Raw genomic sequence first — 23,619 nt, forward strand, 5'->3', positions numbered from 1 at the left:
TAAGACATGAATTAAAGTCTTCCAAAGGAAAGACAGAAATCCCTACAATTATAACAAATAGGGAATAGTGCTCCTATAAAATTTGCTTTGTAAGTATAGGTAGGGAGTGATGATATGCCCAGAGAGGAAAATGAGGGAGTTTGAGAATGGTGCTTGAAGGAGGTAACAGTTAAGTTGATAGCAGAGATAATTTTAAAATGGTTTTTGTTTTTTTAATTCAGTGAATTTTATTATATTTATAGTTGTACAACCATCATCACAACCCAAATTTACAACATTTCCATCCCAAACACCCAACCCATCCTTCCCTGCACAACCTGTCTCCTTTGGTAGCCATAAGTTTTTCCAAGTCTGTGAGTCAGTTTCTGTTCTGCAAAGTTCATTGTGTCCTTTTTTAAGATTCCACATGTAAGTGATAGCATATGACATTTGTGTCTCACTGTCTGACTAACTTCACTTAGCATGATAATTTCTAGGTCCATCCATGTTGCTGCAATTGCCATTATTTCATTCCTTTTTATGGCTGAGTAATATTCCATTGTGTATATATACCACATCTTCTTGATCCACTCCTCTGTCTATGGACATTGAAGTTACTTCCAAGTCTTGGCTATTGTATGTAGTGGTGCAGTGAACATTTGGGTACACATATCTTTTCAAGTCATGGTTTTCTCTGGATATAGATGCCCAGGAGTGGGATTACTGGATCAAATGGTAATTGTAATTCTATTTTTAGTTTTTTGAGTAATCTCCATACTGTTTTCCATAGTGATTGCCCCAATTTACATTCCCATCAACAGTGTAAGAGGGTTCCCTTTTCTTCACACCCTCTCCAGCATTTATTGTTTGTAGACTTAAAATGATGGCCATTCTAGTAGCACTGTTTCATTTATTATTTATTCATTGAGCAAATATTTTTTCATTGTTTTACCTTTACCAAAATACTTGAGACAATTTCATTTATATGCATATATACCTGTATAGAGAAGATTGCTTTAGAATTACCCATTTTGGATGCGCCTTTCTGACTTGAAGCTAATCAAGTGCCTACAGTCTTTGCTGCAGCTTTTTTGAAGAACTCTAATATTGTAGAACAGTGCTGCAGAAGAAATCGGTTCTTGGCATATCTCTAAATGCTGGCATAGGATGTGACCAGAGGTTGGTTAGGCTTCCCTAAGATGGAAGCATAATCATTTAGCAAGAGTTGATGAGAGGACCTTTTCACAGCTTCTAGTCTGGGTAGGTTGGTTCAGTTGGGTTAAGTTAGAGGAATATGAACTATAGAGCCAAACTGTAGGGGTAGGTGTCTTTTTTTAAGTTCTTTATTTAAAAAGCATAAACACTGTAGGAGAGTTCTCTTTTCTCCATACCCTCTCCAACATTTATTATATGTAGACTTTTGATGATGGCCATTCTGACCAATGAGGTGATAACCTCATTGTCATTTTGATTTGCATTTCTCTAACAATTAGCAATGTTAAACATTTTTTTCTGTGCCTATTGGCCATTTGTACGTCTTCTTTGGAGAATTGTCTGTTTCAGATCTTTTGCCCATTTTTTCATTGGGTTTGTTGTCCTTTTGTTATAGAGTTGTATGAGCTGTTAGTATATTTTTGAAATTAAGTATTTTTTGGTTGCATGGTTTGCAGATATCTTCTAAGTTGTCTTTTCTTTTTTTATAGTTTCCTTTGCTGTGCAAAACTTATGTTTGATTAGGTCCCGTTTCCTTTTTTTTCTTCTTTTATTTCTACTTTCTTGGGAGACTGAACTAAGAAAGCATTGCTGTGATTTATATCAGAGGATATTTTGCATATTCTCTTCTGTCATGTCTTATATTTAAGTCTTCAAGCCATTTTTTTTTACTTTATTTTTGTGTGTGGTGTGAGGGAATGTTCTAACGTCATTGATTTAGAGGCAGCTGTCCAACTTTCCTAGCACCATTACTGAAGACACTCTCTTGCCTCCTTTGTTGAAGATTAATTGACCATGGGTGTGAAGGTTTATTCCTGGACTTTTTATTGAGTTCCATTGAACCATATGTTTGTTTTTGTGCCAATGCCACACTGTTTTGATTACAGTAGCTTTTGTGGTATTATCTGAAATCTTAGGAGGGTATACCTCAAGCTTTGTTCTTTTTCCTCAGGATTGTGTTGGCAGTTCTGGTGGTATGTGGTTCCATATAAATTTTAGGATTATTCTAGTTCTGTGAAAAATGTCATGGGTACTTTGATAGGGATCACATTAAATGTATAGATGGCTTTGGATAGTATGCTAGCACTGTTTCTATGTCTTCTTCCCCATTTTCTGGTACTGGTTCAGAAGCTCTCATCTTCATCAAGTTCTCTTCTGTTAATTCCTATAGTGTGGTGTCTATTAGCTCTTGAATTTCTCCAGGATCCATATCTTGCAACTCTTTACCCCCAAACTCTTTTTTTTTTTTCCTATTTCTTTCGTGATCTTTCACAGTCTCTTTCCTTGACTGGCTTAGTCATAAATCCTGTGAAGTCATGCACAACATCTGGACAAAGTTTTCTCTAGCAGGGATTTATTACTTTGGGCTAGATGGCTTTTATGGCCTTTTCTGTAGCAATGATAGCATATTCAATAGTGTAATCCTTTCAGACTTCATAATGTTCTATCACATCCTCTTCCTTTAGTCCTTTGCATTGAGTACCACATGTAATGAGCCTTAAAGGTCCTTATAACTCCCATATTGAAAGACTGAATTAGAGATGTGTAAAAGGGCAAGTGGACCACTTTGACACCTTTGTGTTGAACTTGTGGGATTCTGGGTGGCCATGGGCATTGTCCAATATCAAAAGAGCTTTAAAAGGCAGTTACTTAATGGCAAGGTAGTTCCTGACTTTAGGGTCAAAGCATCCATGGCACTAGTCCAGAAAAAGGGTTGTCATTGTTCAGGGCTTCTTTTTGTATAATGAAATGACTGGCAAGTGATGTTTATCTTTTCCCTTCAAGGTTAGAGGGTTAGCAGCTTTATAGTTATAGGCAGTACTGATCATAGGTGCTTGCTTTTCTTCCTTACTAATAAATGTTCTTTGTGGCTCCCCCCCACCAGAATAGGGTACTTTCATCTGCATTAAAACCTGTTCAGACAGATATTCTTTCTCCTTAGTGATTTTCTTAATGGTGTTTGAGAACTTGTCTGCTCCCTCTTGATGGACAGAAGCTGCTTCTCTTGTTGTCTTGACATTTTTAAAGCCAAGACTCTTTCTCAAATTGTCAAACCATTCTTTGCTGGCATTAAATTATCCAGCTTTAGGTCCTTCACCTTCCTTTTGCTTTAAGTTGTCATATAATGACATTGATTTTTCTTGAATCTTTAATTAGACTCTGTAGTATGCCTTTCTTATAGCATTCCTGCACCCACATAAAAGTTGAATATCAGTTTGCAATAAAAAGGTATTTTGTAAAACATGCAAGGTTATTGTGCCTACTGACTTCACTGCAGGAACAACTTCATGAATTTTCTTTCTTTTTTTATGATGATTCTTATGCTGGATTTGCTTATCTTAAAATGGTGGGTATTGGCAGCTCTAGACCTCAATCTACAGTACAGATTGAGCAGTTCAACTTTTTATTGTAATGTCATGACTTTTCTCTGCTTCTTGGGAGCACTTCTAGCATCACTAGTGGTACTTCATATGGGTCCTGTGTTGTTATTCAAGGTTTATGGTGTACACAATGAAAAATACACAGAAACCAAGAGAGATCACTTTTTCACTGCAATACACAACTTACTGGACAGACAAACTACTCACGCAGAGATGATTAGCTTTACACAGTATTTTAAGTGGATACTCACAACACTTGAACTCACTACAAAAGCAATAGGAGGTGGCCTGGAAATTATTATAGTAATACAGTATGTACTACAGTTAATTTTATGCAGTTGTGATTTAATACTGAGTCTTCACATTTGTTTACATTTTTCTCAACTGTGAGTGGTAGCCAATAACTATCTAAATTTTAAAAGTTAAGAATTTAATTTTTTAGTTTCATTAGCTAAATTTCATCTGCTCTATGGCCACAATAGCTAGTGGCTGGTATATCAAAAAGTGTATTCTATAGACTATATCCTCATTGTAGATATAGTCAATATAGGCATTTTCTCAAATAATTTACTGATGCAGACAATTATAATTTTTAAGATAAAATTCTTAGGATTTTTTTGGTAAGGTATTTGTACTGTGATATTTAGATTATTCTCTTGTACCATGGATACTTCACTAACTTTTATTTGTTATTCTGTGGGGTTTTTTTTTTGCTTTTTAAGGCTGTACTCATGGCATATGGAGGTTCCCAGGCTAGGGGTTGAATCGGAGCTACAGCTACTGGCCATAGCCACAGCCACAGCAACGCCAGATCCGAGCTGTGTCTGCAACCTACACCACAGCTCACAGCAACACCAGATCCTTAACCCACTGAGTGAGGCCAGGAATTGAACCTGCAACCTCATGGTTCCTAGTTGGATTCGTTTCTGCTGTGCCAGTGTGGGAACTCCGTTATTCTGTGTTTTTAAATGTCATTTTAATCTAATTTTGAGAATAGCTTCCACTTTATAATATAAATTAATGTGAAAATTAGAGATGGTAACTCGGAATTGTTTTTATAGTTAACAAAATACATGAACTTAGAGAAAAATGAATTCTATTAAGTGAAGTAATGAATAGAACAGTGAAAATTCCTTTGAAATCTTTTACTGTCAGCATATTAGGAATATGGGGCATTTGAAACATCCCCTCTAGTTCTTTTTTCAGTCTAGTGCCAAGTTCACAGAAATTACTGATTAGATGTTAGTATTTAATACATACATTTATTCACTGGATCATGGTTTCCAAACCAGATAATCATAAGAATTCCTTGAAGAACTTTTTAAAAATAGAGATACCTATGGAATATAGCATATATACTATACATAGCATATGTGTTAGTGTTCAGAAGGATTTTGTCTAATTTTTCCTTAGCATTATCTCCTTGAGATAGAATTTTTGGTTCAAAAGATTGAATTATTTTTGATACTCTTGATTCAGAGAAACAAATCCTCTTCAGAAAGGCTGTACTAATTTATGAACTTTTCCTCATATTTTCTCTACACTGAACTTTTAATAATCAATTGATGAAAAGGATTCCTTATTTTAATTTGTGTTTCTTTGGTTATGATTGAGATTCAACATTTTTCATAATTTTTTTGATAATGCATTTTTTTCTTCCTCCTCCTCATTTTTTGGAGGGGTGGCTTGAATTGCCTATTTCTGATAGCTGTTCTCTCACCAGCAATAAGTTCTTAGGTTTGATCAGCAATAAGTCGAATGATAGGGCTAGAAGGAGATGACTAAAAACAAGGATTGTTGTTCACAGGATAGGAGGATTTTGATTACTCTCCACATATAGGCATGATATTAAATGTCACAAATCTACAAGATTATTTTACATATTTCCATCTCTTCTTTCATAAATGGTATGTTTTAGGAGTGGTCCTTTTCATTTTGAAAGTGGGGGAATTGGATTGAAATTTGTTTGTATGAAGGAAACAGATATTTTGCTACTGTCATTTGAAAACTGATCATTATAGTTGGTTCTGGGTGGTATTGGAATCAGTATGAAATAATGTCATTAATAATGGAATCTAACAAAACCATTTGTTTTGCTTTCTTGCCTATATGTAAATATTACAACAGAAACACCTTAATATGGGAACTGTTTATCTTTGTGTACCTGATGGTTCATAGTATCTGGCCCTGACACCAGATATGTGGTTTTTCTACACCAGACAATTCTCTGAGAATACCAACTGAGTATCAGTGCAGACCTCATAGGTTAAGGGCCAACACATAGGTTTTTTTTTTTTTTTTTTTTCTTTTATAATAGCCATCTTAATGAATGTACAGTAGTATCTCATATGGTTTTGATTTTCATTTCCATAATGATTAGTGGTGTTGAGCATATTTTTGTATGCTTATTGGCCATTTGTCTATCTTCTTTGGGGACATGGCTATTCAGTTCCTTTGCCTATTTTTTTTTTTTTTTCTTTTTAGGGCCACACCCATGGCATATTGGAAGTTCCCAGGTTAAGGGCTGAATTGGAGCTACAGCTGCTGGCCTACACCACAGCCACATCAACATAGGATCTGAGCTGCGTCTGTGGCCTACACCACAGCTCATGGCAACACCAGATCCCCGATCCACTGAGCGAGGCCAGGGATTGAACCCACATCCTCATGGATACTAGTCGGATTTGTTTGTACTGTGCCACAACAGGAACTCTTTCATTGCCTATTTTTGAATTGGGCTTTTTTGGGTGGTTGTTGTGTTTTAGGAATTCTCTATATATTGGATCCAATTCTCTCTATGTGGATATTAATTCCCAAATTAAGTAAACATTTTATTTTAGGTGTAATTCTACAGCATGTATTTAATTTTCATGACAGACTTCAATATAGTATACTCTGGAGGGTGATAAACAGATTTATTGAGGTTTGATTGACATACAAAGTACTGAATATATTTAAAATATGCAACTTGATAAGTTTTGACGTGTATACATCTGTGAAACTATTGCCACAGTTAAAATAATGAACGTATTCATCACCTCCCAAAATTTTGTCCTGTCCCTTTGTAATTCCTTCCCTCACTCCTTTCTGACCTTCCCCCTTTTCAGGCAAATACTGATATAGTTTGTCATGATAAATCAGTTTATTTTCTAAAGTTTTAAAAAATGGAATATATAGTATGTACTTTTGGGGGGGGGTTGGCTTTTTCTACTCAGTATAATTATTTTGAGGTTCATCCATGTTGTTGCCTGTATCCGTATTTCATTCCTTTTTATTGCTGAGTGGCATTCTCTTGAATGGCGCCCAGTCAGGAGGTAGAAGCCATACAGTAGGTTAAGCAGGAAAAGTTTAGTATCAAGAATTATTAACTACGGCAAAAGAGTTAACTATAAGATATAAAGAAACTTTATACAGTACCTTAGGGCTTTGGGAGAGTACCCAAGGAGGACAAATTTGGAAGGGGTTAAGACCTCATTGGAGAAGATGTGGTTCAGTCCACTGGATAGCAGAGAAGTTCACAGTTTGTTCATGCCAGAGGTAGTCTGAAGTTGCTGGATAAGCAATAAGCACCTCATCGGAGTGCAAGATGAGAGCAGGGAATCAGCAGTTGGTGGAATGGGTGTGTAGTGGGAGTTCAGGTGCCAGCAGCGGCAGGTAATTTTTGGAATATGTTTGTTGCATTGGGAACTTGCAGGAGAGACAGGTTGTGTGTATCCATCTGGCCACAGACACCTGTGTTTGGTTTGAATGGGGGCTTGTAGAGGGAGTGTAGAAGCTGGCATGGCAAGAGACCTTCGGAGTGCTCAGGGCTCTGGTTTCTTTGTTGAGAGGGATGTTGACACCTTATCACCAGGCTGAGGCTTCAAGGTTGCAGGATTGATTCTCTGCAGGTGGCTGGGACAGCACTTTACTGGAAGTCCTCACACCCACACCCAACATTCTTTCTCCTTCAAGTCCCTTCTGTAAACTACCAGAGAGCCTCTTTCTACTTCAGTGTCCTTTGAGTGCCCTCTGCTAAGAATGCTGAACATGGTGCATGTTGAAGGAGGGCTACTGAAAGGAATTTTGTTTATCATATAGCATATTTTGATGGATGCATTTAGAACTGAGGGGCAGTAAATTGATAAGTGACACATATGGATATATTATAATTTGTGTATCCATTGTTAATGGGCATTTTGGGTTCTTTTTAGTTTTTGGCTCTTAGAAGTAAAGCTACTGTGAACATTAATATGTAAGTTTTTGTATGAACACATATTATCATTTCTTATAGGTAGGTACCTAAATGTGTAATGACATTAGGTATGTATATAACTTTTTAGGAAATTGCCAAATAGTTTTCCCAAGTAGCTTTATAATTTTTGTTAAATATGATAGGTGTGTGTATAACTTTTTAGGAAATTGCCAAATTGTTTTCCATAGTAACTTTACCATTTTTGTTTGTTTGTTATTGCTGGCAATATATGAAAGTTCTGTATCTTACTAACATTTGGTATGATTATTCTTTTAAATTTTAGCCATTCTAACCAGTGTGTGGTGGTGTCCCCTTGTTTTAATTTCCATTTCGCTAATGACTGATTATATTGAGCATCAGTTCGGGTGTTTATTTATCATTTGTAGATTTTCTTTAGTAAAATGTTCACATCTTTTACCTGTTATTATTTTAATTGTGTTGTTTTCTTATTGTTGAGTTTTCAGCGTGCTCTTTATATATATAAATATATAAATAACTTGGTTTTCTATTAGGTTATCTTTTGGAAGTTTTACGGTTTTAGGTTTTAGATTTAGACCTATGATGCATTTTGAATTGTTTTTTTTAAGATACGGAACAAAATTATTCATATTTTTGCATGTGATATCCAATTGGTCTAGCACCATTTGTAAAAAAGGCTGTCCTTTTTGATTTTTGTCAAAAAAAATTTCATACTATATATGTGGGTTTATTTTTGATTAACCGATTTGTTTATCTGATTCCTGTCTGTCTTGATGTCGCTATTGTTTTGATTGCTATGGTTTTATAAAAAGTCGTGAAACCAGGTCATGCTACCCATTTAACTTTTTGTTCTTTTTCAGTGTCATTTTGGCTCTTGTGCTGGTTGTCAGTTTATTGTACCTCAGCTCCAGATTTATCCTTTTTGCCTGAAAATGTATCAGGTCCTTCAAATGCTTTTCTTTTGCCAGCTGCCACAGTGTTAAGTTTTGTCAGTAAAGAGCACTGGAAGAGACATAGCAGAAGGAAAGTTTTGCTTCTTGTTTCCTGTTTACTTGCTTGGTGGTCTCTAGCAGCACACTCATCTTCTCCACTCTCAGCCCACATAGCTGTCCCCAGTGTACATCTCCTGAGCACGTGCGGCTTTACCAGCACCAGGCTCCTGCAGTTCACAGAGGGCAGTGATAACTCAGCAGCCAGCAACGCAGGCATCTTCTCTTTGTACCTCTACCGCATGTGGTTTCTAACAGAGTGTCTTGGTGGGACACTTCCAGGTGAAGAGCTTTTCATACCTCTCTGAAGTCTAGCTTTCTGGCAAGTTCCACAGGCAGATTTCCAGCAAGTTCTGCTGGTATGGCACCAGAGCAGCTTCTCTACTATTCAGTGAGACAGGACTGTGCCCTCTCCAGCAAAATGTGGATGTCACTCCTGGAATGATTTGTGGAGGATTGAGAAAGGTTCTTGCTTGAGTACTCTGTCTCAGCCCTAGAAGGTATTGGCTGTTCTTGTATTTTTTAGAGTATTCTTTATTTCTCACTAGGTAATTGTTACTTCAACCCCCATTATTGTTAATGATTCTTTATACTTAACTTTCGTTTTTCAAATTTCTTTCCTGATTGGATTCACAGTGATTCTAGTTACATTTGCATATGAATTTTAGTAGCAGTTTGTAAATGTCTGTTTAAAAGGCCTACTAGGGTTTTTATTGAATCTATAGATACATTTCCGGGAATTGCATTGAATATATAGAAATACTTAGCGAGAATTGAAATCTTCACAGTATTGAGTCTTTTAAGCCATGAATAAGGTCATCTCCGTTTATATAGATTTTTTTAGTTTCTTTTAGCATTGTTTTGTGGTTTTCCGTGCACAGATCTTTCCAATGTTTTGCCAGATTTATTCCTGTTGTATTTTTTTTCTGCTTTTTAAATGATATTTTAAAACATTCCAATTTCCAGTTGTTCATTTCTAATATATATAAAAGTGCAATTTATTTTTGTATGTTGGCCTTCAATTTTGCAACCTTGCTAAGTTTGCTTTTCAGTTCTAGTAGTGGTTTTTTTTTTGGAGATTCCATTGGATTTCCTACATACATAATATCATATCTTCTGTGAATAAAGAGAGTTTTATTTCAGAGTTGCCGTTGTGGCTCATTAGGTTAAGGACCTGATGTTGTCTCTGTGAGGATGCAGGTTTGATCCCTGGACTCACTCAGTGTGTTAAAGATCTGGTGTTGCCTCAAGCTGCAGGGTAGGACGCAAGGCTCTGATCTCGTGTTGCTGTGACTGTGGTGTAGTTCTCATATGCAGCTCCGATTCTACCCCTCGCCTGGAAACTTCCATGTGCCACAGGTGCAGCTGTAAAAAGAAAAGTTTAAAAAAAAATTAAAAAGAGTTTTACTTTTTCCATTGCAATCTAGATGCCTTTATTTCCCCCCCCACCACTCCTTTCTTTCTTTTTTTCCTTCCTGACTTCACTGGCTAGACCTTCTATTACAGTGTTGAATAGAAATGGAAAGAGTGGACTTCCTGGTCGTTCTGCTGATCTTAGGGGGGAAGCATCTTTTCTTTCATAATTAAGTATGAGGTTAATTGTAGATTTTTCCTAGACTCATTTATTAGGTTAATTAAATTCTTTTCTATTTTTAGTATTCAGAGACTACAAATCAAGAATGGATGTTGGATTTTGTCAGATGCTTTTTTGTTTGTCTATTGAGATGAGAGTGACTTTTTTCTTTACGTTTTAGCCCTAGCTAATGCAAGTGTCCGTTGTTGTGCATAGTTTTTTGTATGGCAATTTTTTCCCCCCAGATGACACCCTCTTTGAAAAAGCAATTATTTCTGCATGTATAATACCTGGGTTTTAAAAAGAGTTTTATTTTCAAATATCATTTCTAATTGGTTAAAATATAAACTGATTGTTGAACTATGACGTGAAAAAATGGAGAAAAAAACAAAAAAATGTTCAGAAACACGTATCTATTTGTTGTTAGAAATTGTTATTGAGTACAGTTATTTTAGCTGTAAAGTTAGATTTGGTATTACTGTTGAGAGATAGCTATAGGATACCTAAACCTTTTTGGTGAAAAACAAAGAGGTGGAAAAACGATGGATGAATTGCATGAAGAATTTTTAATGCATGGAGGCTTACTGAACCAGACCGAAAAAAGAAACAATAAATAAGTAGACCTAACAGAACACAAGGGACTTGAAAGAATGAAATTGTTTCTTATAAACAATAGTTGGAATTAATGCAGTTTAGCTGGTGATTTTGGTGAAATAGAAAGAGTTGTCCTGGGATAGTTGGATTTCAATTCTGTATTTACTACCTGCTAACTGGGTAGGTTTCGTGAACTTAAGTTTCTGATTTTCTGTCTGTAGAATGAACATAGGAATATTCATCCAAAAGGTTATAATGAGGATTAAATAGAATCAGTCATATAAAGGTGCATAGCAGCATAGTTAGGCACTTAATAAATGTTTGTCTTTTCTTTTAATGACCAGTGGAAGTTTTACTTTACCATAACCAGTGTTCCTGGTGATTATTAATGAACACAGAAATAGGACCTACAGTTATCTTGGAACTCATCAAGAAAATAAGAATTCCTATTAAGAAAAGGCAAATCCCTGCTGTGTTGACTTCTTGGAACTTTTCACAGTTTGAAAGTTAAGAGCACTGTTGGCATAAGACTGTAATAGAAAATGCTGGTATGAGAAGGTTCTGAAAGAGAGTTCTAATTTGGGGAAGAATGGTAGAATTTTTTATAGTGCTTTAGTAGGAGAGGGTCAGGCACAGTTCAGCTAGTTTGGAGAATAGTTAGTTAAGGATAACTCTCAAAGAACTGATCTTGTTGATTAGCAGACATTGGGCAATTTTTTTGTCAATAAGGTTGGGGAGAAACAGCTACTAGGGACATGAGAGGCGCAATAGAAAATTCCAGTTTTTAGTGTCTTCACACTAGATTTTTCTATCATTGGCTTTTGCAATCTTTTCCCTTCTATAACCTCTCTCTGCCACACTTCCCCGTCCCAAGCCCCAAGTATGAGGGTCCTTTATCCTGGTCATGATTTTAGATCCCTTCTAGCACTTTATCTTTATGAAACTTCAAAGAATGAGGAATTAATTATTTTGTGGTGCTAAGAAGTTTTCTCAGTCTTTGCTTTCTGTCTTCTTTGCATTGTGTTTTAGATCCTGTTATGTAGGTGCTCTGCAGTAGAGGAAAAAATAATGTATGATAATGAAAAATTTCAAAGTAGACATATGTCTGGAAGGGAGATTTGAATAGCGTTTTGCAGCAGCTATTTTAGTTGATGACACATCTTCAACTTAAATTGCAATTGACTTAAAAAATTTTTGCCATTTCCTTCTGTGATGACTCTAGTAGAAGTCAAATGAGATCATTTTTAATAGCTAGTTTGCAAATTTTGGTATGTGCAAGCAACCTTCCTAAGCCTATCTGTGCTTTCTAAGGAGCCCAGGTGTTTTTTTTGTTTGCTTGTTTTTTTGGCCACACTTCTGGCCTATGGAAGCTCCTGGGCCAGGGATTGAACCCATGCCACAGCAGAGACCCAAGTCACAGCAGGGACAATACCAGATCTTTAACCCAGTGGGCCACTAGGGAACTCCTTCTCGTATCTTTTTAGTGCATTATTGGTTTCTGGCAGTTGGTGCTTAACACTGTTAATTCTTGAGTTTAGTGACTTATTTGTGCTTCTTATGATTTTTTTGCCTTTAGGAGATAAAAATTGACTACAAGTGGATCCAGTCTCTTGTAAATATAATATATACATTCAGGCATTCCCACTGTGGCACAGCAAGTTAAGGATCTGGCATTGTCTTTGCAGTGGCTTGGGTCGCTGCTGAGGCATGGGTTCGATGCATGGCCTGGCACAGTGGATTTAGGTTTCAGCATTGCTGTAGCTGTGATGTAATTAAATTATCTGTATTCTCTTTGAATACGTAAATCTTCCTATTACCTGTGAGTGTGCTTCTTGCTTTGTGGCTTCCTGTGTTGTTCTTGTCATGCTTGCTTAGCTTTTAGTTTAAGAACAAGGCTATGTTAGTTAACATCCATGAGAGACATTGGCCTATTTATAGACTTTAGGAAAATTTGATTATTTGGCCACCATATTTAGGATTATTGGGGCATTTCTTCATAACTTTTCTGAATATAGAAAAAGAAGTGAGTTTCTTACTCTTTCCTAATCAAGCTCACCATCCGTCTTATACTTTTCAAAGCAGCTTGAATGGAAAAAAATAAGAGTAGCATATCTGTGATTTCTATATGGTTATGCTTACCATAACTATGAAAATATATTTGATTTACTTTGAGGCTCTCAGGGTAAATGCATCAGGTGTATTCAATATTTTTAGTATTATGTATACTTAAGTACTTTTCCATAACTTATGAGAAAGTTATTTATGGTTTTTTTTTTCATCTACAAAAGATCACAAAAATTTTGATAATGCGGCTTTCTCTTTCCAATATGAAGAGGAAGTTAGAGAATAGATTTATCTGCATCTAAATAGTAAGTCACTGGTGAGAACCCTTTCTCTGTATTATATTACTTTGCTCCTTAAATGACATTCTCCTCCATTGAGTGGAAGAGAATGTCACATTTGATAATATGAAACAGAAATTCACTAGCCTATCTTTCCTTATTTGTTTAGAAAGTATCTTTTTAAATCTCCATATCTTTTAATCTTAGGAACTCTGAAAGTCTTATCTTTTTTTATTTCTTCTCGAGAAAGTATCTTCATTTACTGTTGATGTTTTCATAGAATTCTGCTACCCACAGATAAAAATAAAAACATGCTATGTAAAATCTCTCAGCCGTTTAGGGTATTTTTTAAATGAATGAATCAGTTATTTAAAACTTTCCATAGATTTCTGATTCTTTTTATAAACAAGTGGCCGCACCTGTGGCGTATGGAAGTTCCCGAGCCAGGGGTTGAGCCCACAGCCACTGTAGAAGTAACATCAAGTAGTTATGTTGTGAGCCACATGGGAAGTCCAGATTTGTGATTTTTTAAATCACTTTCTCCCCAGCTGTATTTAGGTATAATTGACAAATGAAATTGTAAGATATTTAACCACATGATATCTCTCATATGTGGAATCTAATCTAAAATGATACAAAATAACTTATTTATACAGCAGGAATAAACTCACAGATTTGAAATCAAATTTAGGGTTATCAAAGGGGAAACCATGGGAGGAGGAGGGATAAAATTGGGAAGATGGGATTAACACATACACACCACTATATATAAAACAGGTAAATAATAAGGACCTACTGCAAGATCTACGTAATATTCTGTAATAACCTAAATGGGAAAAACGAATGGATATAGATGTATGTATAATTGATTCATGCTGTAAACTTGAAGCTAATACAACATTGTAAATCAACTACATCCCAATAAAATTTTAAAAATTGTAAGGTATTTAAAATATATATTGTGATGACTTGATCTATGTATTCATTGTAAAAGGGTTTCCACCATCTGCTTATTCACATATCCATCACCTCACCTATTTGTCTTTGTGTATGTGTATGTGTGAACATTTAAGTTCTCTCTTAGCAAATTTCAGTCATTCAGTAGAGTGTTGTCAATGATAATAACCATGTTTTATATTATATCCTTAGACTTTATCGTACATTTGCAAGTTTGTGCCCTTTTACCAACCTCTCTCTACCTTTCCTTTGCCTCGGTTCCCCAGTCCCTGGAGACCAGTTTTCTACTCTTGGTTTTTATGAGTTTGAATTAGAAAAATTTTTTTAAGATTCTACATAAAACTGATACCATGCAGTATTTGTCTTTCTCTTTCTTTGTCTGGCTTATTTCACTTAGTATAATGCCCTTAAGGCCCTTAAGGCCCATCCATGTTGTTGCAAATGGAAGGATTTCTGTCTTTCTCATGAGTGAAAAACATTGCACCACATCTTTGTGTTTCATTCATCTGCAGATGGACATTTAGGTTGTTTCCATGTCTTGGCTACTGTGACTAGTGCTGCAATGAACATGAGAATTTAGGTATCTCCTGGAGGTCCTGTTTTCTTTTGGATATATAACCGGAAGTGTGATTGCTGGATCATATGATAGTTTTACTTTTAATTTTTTGAAGAAGGTACCTCCTGTTTTCAGTAATAGCTGCATAAATTTACAATGCTACCAACAATGATCAAGAGTTTCCTTTTCTCTACATCTTCACCAACACTTGGTATCACTTGTCTTTTTGATGATATCATTCTAACAGGTATGAGGAGATATTGTATTATGGTTTTGATTTGAATTTTGTTGATGATAAGTGATGTTGAGCATCTTTTCATGTACCCCCTTCTATATTAGTCTTTTATGGAAAAAATGTCCATTTAAAAATTTTTTTTTTGCTATTGAGTTGTATGAGTTCTTTGCATATTTTAGATATTATTAATTCCTTATCAGATATATGATTTGAAAATATTTTCTCCCATTTTATAAGTTGCTTTTTCATTTTGTTGATGGTGTCCTTTTGTTGTGCCGAAACTTTTTAGTTTGATGTAGTCCCATTTGCTTATTTTTTATTTTGTCACTTTCACTTTTACCAAATCCAGAAAACCTTTGTTAAGACAGTTGTCAGGGACCTTGCTCCCTGTTTTTACTTTTAGCAGTTTTACGTGTCAGGTCTTATGTTCAAGTCATTAATCATTTTGAGTTGATTTTTGTCTGTGATGTAAGATAGGGGTCTAGTTTCATGTCTTTGCTAATTTTATTTGTATATCTTCATAATATTAATTCTTCCTATCCATGAACAGTGTATATCTTTCCATCTGAGTGTGCTATCTTCAGTTTCTTTCATCTGTTTTCTTATAGTTTTTTGAGTACAGGTCTTTTACCACTTTAGGTAGGCTTATTCTTAGGTACTTCTTTTTGATGCAATTGTAAGTGGAACTGATTCCTTAATTTCTCTAATAGTTCTTTGTTAGTGTATAGCAATGAAACAAGTTTCTGATTATTAATTTTGTATTTTGAAACTTTACCAGATTCATTAATGAGCTCTAGTAATTTTAGATGGCATATAGGATTTTCTATATATAGTATCATGTCATTTGCAAACAGTGGCAATTTTACTTCTTTCTTTCGAATAGGGATTCCTTTTATTTCTTTTTCTTGTTTGGTCCCTGTGGCTCAGACTTCCAGTACTTCGTTGAGTAAAGTGAAGAGAGTGGTCATCCTTGTCTTGTTCCTGATCTTAGAGGAAATGCATTCAGCTTTTCACCATTGAGTATGATGTTAGCTCTGGGTTTGTCATATATGGCCATTATTATGTTGAGGTATGTTCCTTCTTTGTCCACTTTGTGGAACATTTTTATTTTACACGGATGTTGAATTTTGTCAAAAGCTTTTTCTGCATTTATTGAAATGATCATATGGTTTTTATTCTTCAGCTTGTTAATATGATGTATCATATTGATTGATTTGCAGGTATAAAACCATCCTTGCATCCCTGGGATAAATCCCACTTTATTACAGTCTATGGTCTGGGCTGTGGGATGGAAATCCTGTGAAATCAGATTGTTATGATCATTATACAACTACAGATGTGATAAGTTCATTTGAGTAATAAAAAAAAATGAAAAAAAATATTATAGTCTATGATCCTTTTAATGTATTTTGGAATTTGATTTGCTAATATTTCTTAAGGACTTTTGTATCTATATTCAGCAGGTATATTGGCCTGTGATCTTCTTTTTTTTGTGTTATCTTCATCTGGTTTTGGTATCTATGATGCTGGCCTCATAAAGTGTGTTTAGAAGCATTCTTTCATCTGCAATTATCTGGAATATTTTGAGAATATAAGTCTTAACTCTTCTCTAAAAGTTTGATAGAATGCACCTGTGAAGCCATTTGGTCTTGGACTTTTGTTTGGCAGCAGTTTTTTGTTTTTTTTTATATTACTGATTCAATTTCATTACTGGCAATTACGGTTCATATTTTCTATTTCTTTCTGGTTCAGTCTTGGGAGATTGTACATTTCTAGGGATTTTTCTTCTTCTTTCCACTTTACTGGTGTATATTTGGCCAAAGTATTCTTCTATGATCCTTTGGATTTCTGCAGTGCCTGTTGTGACTTCTCCTTTTCCATTTATGATTTCATTGATATGGAGTCTCTTATTTTCTTGATGAATATAGCTAAAGGATTTACAGACTGTTGGGTGGATTTCCCTGTGCTATATAGTAGATCCTTGGTAGTTACCTATTTTATATACAGTAGTGTGTATATGTTAATGTCATCCTCCTCATTTATCCTTCCCCCCACGATTTCCCCTTTAGCGACTGTAAGTTTGATTTCAAAATCTGTGAGTTTGTTTCTGTTTTATAAATAAGTTATTTTATATCATTGTTATTAGATTCCACATGTAAGTGATATCATATGATATTTGTCTTTCTCTATATGACTTAATTCACTTAATGTGATAATCTTTAGGTCCATCCATTCCTTGACTTTCTGTGTAGGTTATGTGCATTAGATAAAACAGCCACCTCTTGCAGACTTGATGGAGTGGTCTCATGTAGATGATGAACCTTTTTGTTTGTTTGTTTGTTTGTTTACAGCCGCACCTGTGGCATATGGAAGTTCCCAGGCTAGGGGTTGAATTGGAACTGCAGCTACCAGCCCATGCTACAGCCACAGCAACACAGGGTCCAAGCCGGATCTTCGACCTATACCACAGCTCACAGCAATGCCAGATATTAAGCCCACTGAGCGAGGCCAGGTATCGAATCCACATACTCATGGATACTGGGTGGGTTCATTACCGCTGAGTCACAATGGGAACTGAAAGATGATGAATCTCATCTTTCAGTTCAGCTGTAGCTCTTGGTCATTTCTCAAAACTTTTTGATTGTCCATGCCACCTTCACTGTGGCTCCCAGTAGTTGGGCATATGCCAAGACCTGTCTTTGTTTCAAAAGACAGGACCAGTTAGCACCTACATGCGGGCTAATAAGAAGCTGGACCCTGAAGTAGCAGCTTTTAAAACATGCAAGTGGTTGTCATTCAGGGAAGACATCCCTGAAAGAAGAAAGACTGGGATCTGGGTATTTTTGTCTCTTCCCTCTGCATGGTGCCTGGGGGTTAGCCACTTGGGAACCATTTATTGGTGTGCTAATGTCTTATGTGAACATAAGTCTGACTTGCTACTGGAACTAGGCAATCAAGAGGTACAACCCCTGGATAGCAGCCGCAATAGTCAGAATGCCAGATGTATATACAAGTTCCTTTCAGGGAGATATTCATGATTTGAAGGGATCTACAGGGAGAATGTAGAGATGGTGTCTGCTGCCTTCTGGTCGTTAGGGAGGATGTCTGTCTTAGATACATGCTAAACTAGAAGCCTGATCTTTAAGGCAGCAGCTTTTAAAGTAGGTAAATGGGTCTCATTTGGAGCTTAGTATTTTGAAGGCCCATTCTTCAGATGGAAGTCTTAATAGTTGGGGTGCTAGATGTTGGGTCTAAACTCTTTGTTTCTCAGGAAAAAGCTAGTAGTTTTAAGTTTCCTCCTAGTTGTGTTGAGAGTGGAGTTTACAAAGACAGTGTGTCTCATCACTTCCTACCTATTTGACATAGGTTTTTTTTCTTATTTACACTATGTGTAATGGTCTCTTAGCTAGTCCCTGAATTTCTTTCAGAGGGACTTGTGTGTTTGACTGTTGATTCAGTGTATCGGTAGGAGTCAGAGAATTTGGGAGCCTCTCATGTTGCCATCTTGGACTGGAATCAGATTTATGATTTTTAAATATTTGTCCCTTTGAGGTGCTGATCATATCTAAGATATAACAAGAATGAATCTAAAATGTGTATAACTTCATTTGTGCTGTTGTTTAGATGTAACTTTTTTTTTTTAGTAATTACACTATTAGAGACTATATTTTGAGTGGTATCAAAAGGATTCATTGTGTTTATTTATATCATACTTATTTCTAATTTGAGTCATGTAGTTGTTTCATAGGTGTGTCAAATAGTAGATGGCATGGTGAGAGAGAAGAAATATAAAATGTGAGTTTCTGCAAAAATAATAAAGGAAGGAAGTGCAGTGCACTTTCGAATGTGTGTGCCTCTTTCTTTCTTTCTTTCTTTCTTTCTTTCTTTCTTTCTTTCTTTCTTTCTTTCTTTTCTTTTCTTTTCTTTTCTTTTCTTTTCTTTTCTTTTCTTTTGCGCTTTTTAGGGCCGCACCCATGGCGTATGAAGTTCTCAGGCCAGGAGTCAAATCAGAGCTATTGGCCTACACCACAGCCACAGTAACGCGGGATCTGAGCTGTGTCCGCAACCTAAACCACAGCTCAGGGCAGTGCCTGTTTCTTAACCCACTGAGCAAGGCTAGGGATTGAACTCGCATCCTCATGGATACTAGTCAGATTTGTTTCTGCTGCACCACAATGAGAACTCCTCTGAAGTGTTTTTTAGTGTTTTAAAAAAAATTATTAAAAACACCAGCATCCAGGGGAAGCTGAGAAATCTTGTTGCATTTATATAACTATTTTTATCTATTAGTTATAAGCAAAAACAATGGAAAATTAATTATATAGTGAGAAATAGCCTTTAATGATGAAGTTCTCCTATAAAATTCTTCAGTTCATTAAACCTACTTTTGGTTATTATTATTTTTAAAAGAGGTAATTGGGCAGTTCCAAGAAAGGCTGCAGAACAGCTGTAATTACAGCTGCAGATTTAGTCAAAATAGGGGTTTTTAAAGGCTCCTCACTCCTCTTTCGCATCTCTTTCCTTTACCCCAAGTAACCCAAATTTAGTTGTAAAAGTTTTGGTAAGCTCAGGATTCTGAAACTGGACTGCCATATGTTTAACTGCATGCAGATGTGATGATTATATGTCTCTTTACCAAGGTTTCTGGAAACTTTATCTTCCTACTGCTTTGTGCACAGTTAAATGATTGTTGTCTGCTTGTTTCTGCATTGAAGTTTATAAATATATGAGTATTCGAAGCACAGTTTAGTGATTTTTATCAAGGCCTGGGCATTTGCTAAAACTACTTAGAGGGATAATAGTTTTTCAATCTAAATTTAAACAAGCTAATGTTGACATTATTAAAAGTTTGACTGGAAATATCTGAAAAACCTTACATCTATATGTTAAGAAATATTTCTTTAAATTTTACTGTAACAGGGAAATTTTAATTTTTTTTACCTTGTCTCAAAAATTTTGATACATTTAAAAATGTTTGGAGCAAGTTCTATTATAGTGAATCAAAAGTAGACTACATATTCACGTTAATGTTCCTGGTACTCTCCCTTCCTATTGTTTATGATATAAGGCTGTGGATGTCACTCTGAGGTCTAGTTTTCAGTTCATCGGTCAGGAAATGGGTATAAGGGTTATGAAGAACTGTGGCCAAGAGCAATATTTGGGACCAGTCTCTCTGTCCCAGTTATCGTCTCTTTTGCAGATGCTAGTTATGCTGATTATCAGTCATGAGCTATAATATAACTAACTTAATTTTACAGTATTGTCTTCTAGAATTTGTTTCAAAATTGTAGTGATTTGCTGTTGAATCACACAGGGAAGTGAAGAAGTCTCTGCCAAAGCTAACAATTTAATACTTAAGGTAGAAAAGAAACTGAAATATGCCTGTTTGTGCATACCATCACTTCCAAAGGGATAAGGATACAAATGTGTATAGTTCTTACTTTCAAGTAACAGTAGATAGAAAAAGTACAGATATATGCATTCAAATAATAAATCAACTTCTAGACGGTAAATAAACTTGGATTTAAATTCCCCAGGCTCAGAAACTCTTTTGAACTTAAAAGAAATTCCAAAGATCTAGTCCAACTTTATCATTGCACATGAGGTGACAGATTCAGAGAAGTTAGTGTTTAATGCATTGTCATTTATTAAGTGGGAAATTTATAGGATGTTCCAAATATGAACTTAGTGGTGACACTAGGTAGCAAGTTAACTTTGCTTTTATTATCTTAGTGTCAGCTAATGTTGATTAATTGCTTGTTGTAAGTACTTTTATAGAGAGACTGCCAGTTCTTTTCTCATGTAAGTCTAGTAGGTATATCAGCAGAATGTAGACTTATATAGTGGGCTATTTTTAGAGAGGTTAGCTTTCAACAAAATCTGTTTCAAAGAATGCTGACGAATTCAAGTGAATAGTAAAACATTCATTAAGACAAAATGAGGAAACTATATTTACAAAATTGCATGACTTTTAAAACATAGACTGACTTACAGGTATGAGGGCAGATAGCAGGTAAAATTTGAAGCGAAGTATAATTTTGATGATGAAGGTACAACTAATTTTGTGAGGATAAAGGAAGAAACGTAACAAAAAGAAACTCTTAGGAAGGAAAATAAAGCTTTGAGACTTTAATATGATAGGAAAAATGAAATGTGAAAAGCAATTCAGTTCTACTTAGAGCTTGGCCGTACATTTTTCTCATCAAAACTTGTTATTGTAGTCGTATTTTGCTTTCTTCCTTTACATATTCTCTCTGAGAAAAGCTCAGGTATGGTGCGGTGTGATATAGTGCAGTACAGGTCTGGCTTTGTCACTTATGACCAGTATGGTCTTGGACTAAAAGTTTGCCTATTAAGACATCTAAAGTGAATAATTTTTAAATATTTAGATGTCTGAGATTTAGGTACTTCATTAAAAATGAAACCATGTCTTTGATATGACTATAGGATTACTGAAATGAAATTACATGAAATTGTTTTAAAAACTGAAGACTTCACAGAGGTAAATAATACTGTTTTATACTATAACTATAGATCAGTCTAGCATGACAGATATTTTAGTATGCAGTATGTCAGAATTAAGGTTGTTGACTTTAGAATTAAGGAAGACGTAGTTCTTGCCTTTAGGATACTTTCCATCTACTTTGGGGAAGTAGAAAGTAAAATATATAGTACACATATCTACGATACATGACACAATATGAAAAAGGTAATGAGATGTTACGCTGAATGATATTTTGGCTTGAATTAAGAGCTACTCACCTGAATCTGCTCTAGGTCCATGAGATTCAGTGTGCCACAAGTGACAAAGTGAGCATGTTGACCTTTGTATATATATCTATATATCTGTATATATCTATATCTATATATCTTCTGCTGTTTGAGCTTTTAGATAAGAGCAGACAGGGTTTTAACTTGGGTCACCATGTGATAGAGGTCTAACTTGGGCTCTCCAATAGATGCAGAGAGGAGCTTGTTAATTTTTAAGGTGTATGGATATGAGTCAGTAGCTGAGTCAAAGTGTCAAAAAGAATGTAAAATTTTTAGTCTTGATCAGTATGGTCAATGGGATAGGTTCCAGATTTTAACATCTGGGTTGGATACTTTGACAGCAGCATAGAGGATTAAAGGGGGACTTTAGGAACATCCATTCCAACCTCCTTGAAGATACCTCTTACAGGGTGCCAGAATTAGCTTGACTGTTTCTCATACTGAGGCATCTTTCCGTGATGTGATGCAGTACACTTCCTTATGCACTCTTGTGTTTGGAGTTCTTTGTTTTTGTCAGCCCCAAATATTGTTGTGTGTTCTTTATATTTTTTTGAATATGCTACAGGCTTGACTAAAGAGAGGAAACTATTGATGGGACTACCAGAAGTCAAAAGAGGAGAATGATAGGTTGAGGAAGCAGGACAAAAAAATGAAATAATAACAACTATAATAACCAATGCTTACTAGCACTTAAGTCGCAGGTGCTGTTCTTTTGTTTTGTTTCGTTTATTTATAATGATTTTTTTCCCATTATAGCTGGTTTATAGTGTTCTGTCAATTTCCTACTGTACAGCAAGGTGACCCAGTTATACATACATGTATACATTCTTTTTTCTCACATTATCATGCTCCATCGTAAGTGACTAGATATAGTTCCCAGTGCTATAAGGAAGGATCTCATTGCTTATCCATTCCAAAGGCAATAGTTTGAATCTTTTAACCCCAAATTCCCAGGTGTTGTTCTAAATGCTTTTCTTATATTATCTCACAACAACCTATGGTATTGGTATTTTAATATTGAGTGTCAGTTAAATGAAATATTAATTTAATATCAAGTGATAGCCTTAATGGTATTTACCTTTGTTAAAGATGAGGGAACTGAGCTATAATGCTTTGCACAGTGGAAGGCAGGGCTTATGCTTTTTGGTTCTAGAGACCAAACCCTTAACACTACCACATATTACTTCTTAAAGATAACCTGGAGGCCCCTCTGGGAAAAGTTCTCCACCTTCCCTTCTCTAAGTGTGATAGCCATTAGAGATAAAAGATGACAATTTTAAAGTCAGTAACTTGGGTCTACTGGGGGTGGGTGGAGGAGGTGAAATACTGTAGAATTTATTCAACATTTTAAGATTGACTGCTGGTATTAGAAGGGAACCCGAATGTAATCTACTTTGCAAATCAAGGGGAAAGGGAATTTTGACGACGCTCTTGCGAGGACTATGTTTTATGATGCTGTATAAGCATAAAAACTTGATATAGGAAGTTTAGTAAGGACTTATGATCACTAGTTTACTGTATAGATCAGCACTGTGTAATAGAGATATAAAGTGAACCAATGCGTGTAATTTAAAATTTTCTGGCGGCCACATTAAATAAAAAGAAACAGGTTAAATTAGTTTTAATAATATATTTTATTTAACCTAATATATTCAAAATATTATTTAAACAACTAATTAAAACAATGAAATACATCTTACATTCTTTTATTCCTACTAAGTCTTTGAAATTAGTGTGCATTTCTCTGTTTAAATTAGCTGTTTTCTCAGTTTTAACTATTTTTAATACTTAGTAAGAAGGGGTGGGGAAAGATTTAC

The 23,619-nt window shown here is 35.4% G+C and overlaps 1 protein-coding gene across 7 annotated transcripts in view; it reads left to right on the forward strand.

The window, feature by feature from the left end:
* The window catches only part of FUT8 (fucosyltransferase 8), a 288,757-nt gene that overhangs the window by 50,486 nt on the left and 214,652 nt on the right, over positions 1-23,619 (forward strand). The window contains exon 1 of one of the 7 annotated variants that reach the window (XM_021098290.2): positions 8,893-9,274. The exons of the other annotated variants lie outside the window; for them this stretch is intronic. The gene's annotated coding sequence lies outside the window, so the exon portion shown is untranslated. Of the gene's footprint in view, positions 1-8,892; positions 9,275-23,619 lie in introns of those variants that run through there. 7 annotated transcript variants of the gene reach the window in all.

The sequence above is a fragment of the Sus scrofa genome, chromosome 7 (assembly GCF_054392235.1).
Source record: "Sus scrofa isolate SSC_HxYL_T2T_F1_AM1 chromosome 7, Sscrofa_HxYL_maternal_Yorkshire_Landrace_v2.0, whole genome shotgun sequence".
NCBI lineage: Eukaryota > Metazoa > Chordata > Mammalia > Artiodactyla > Suidae > Sus > Sus scrofa.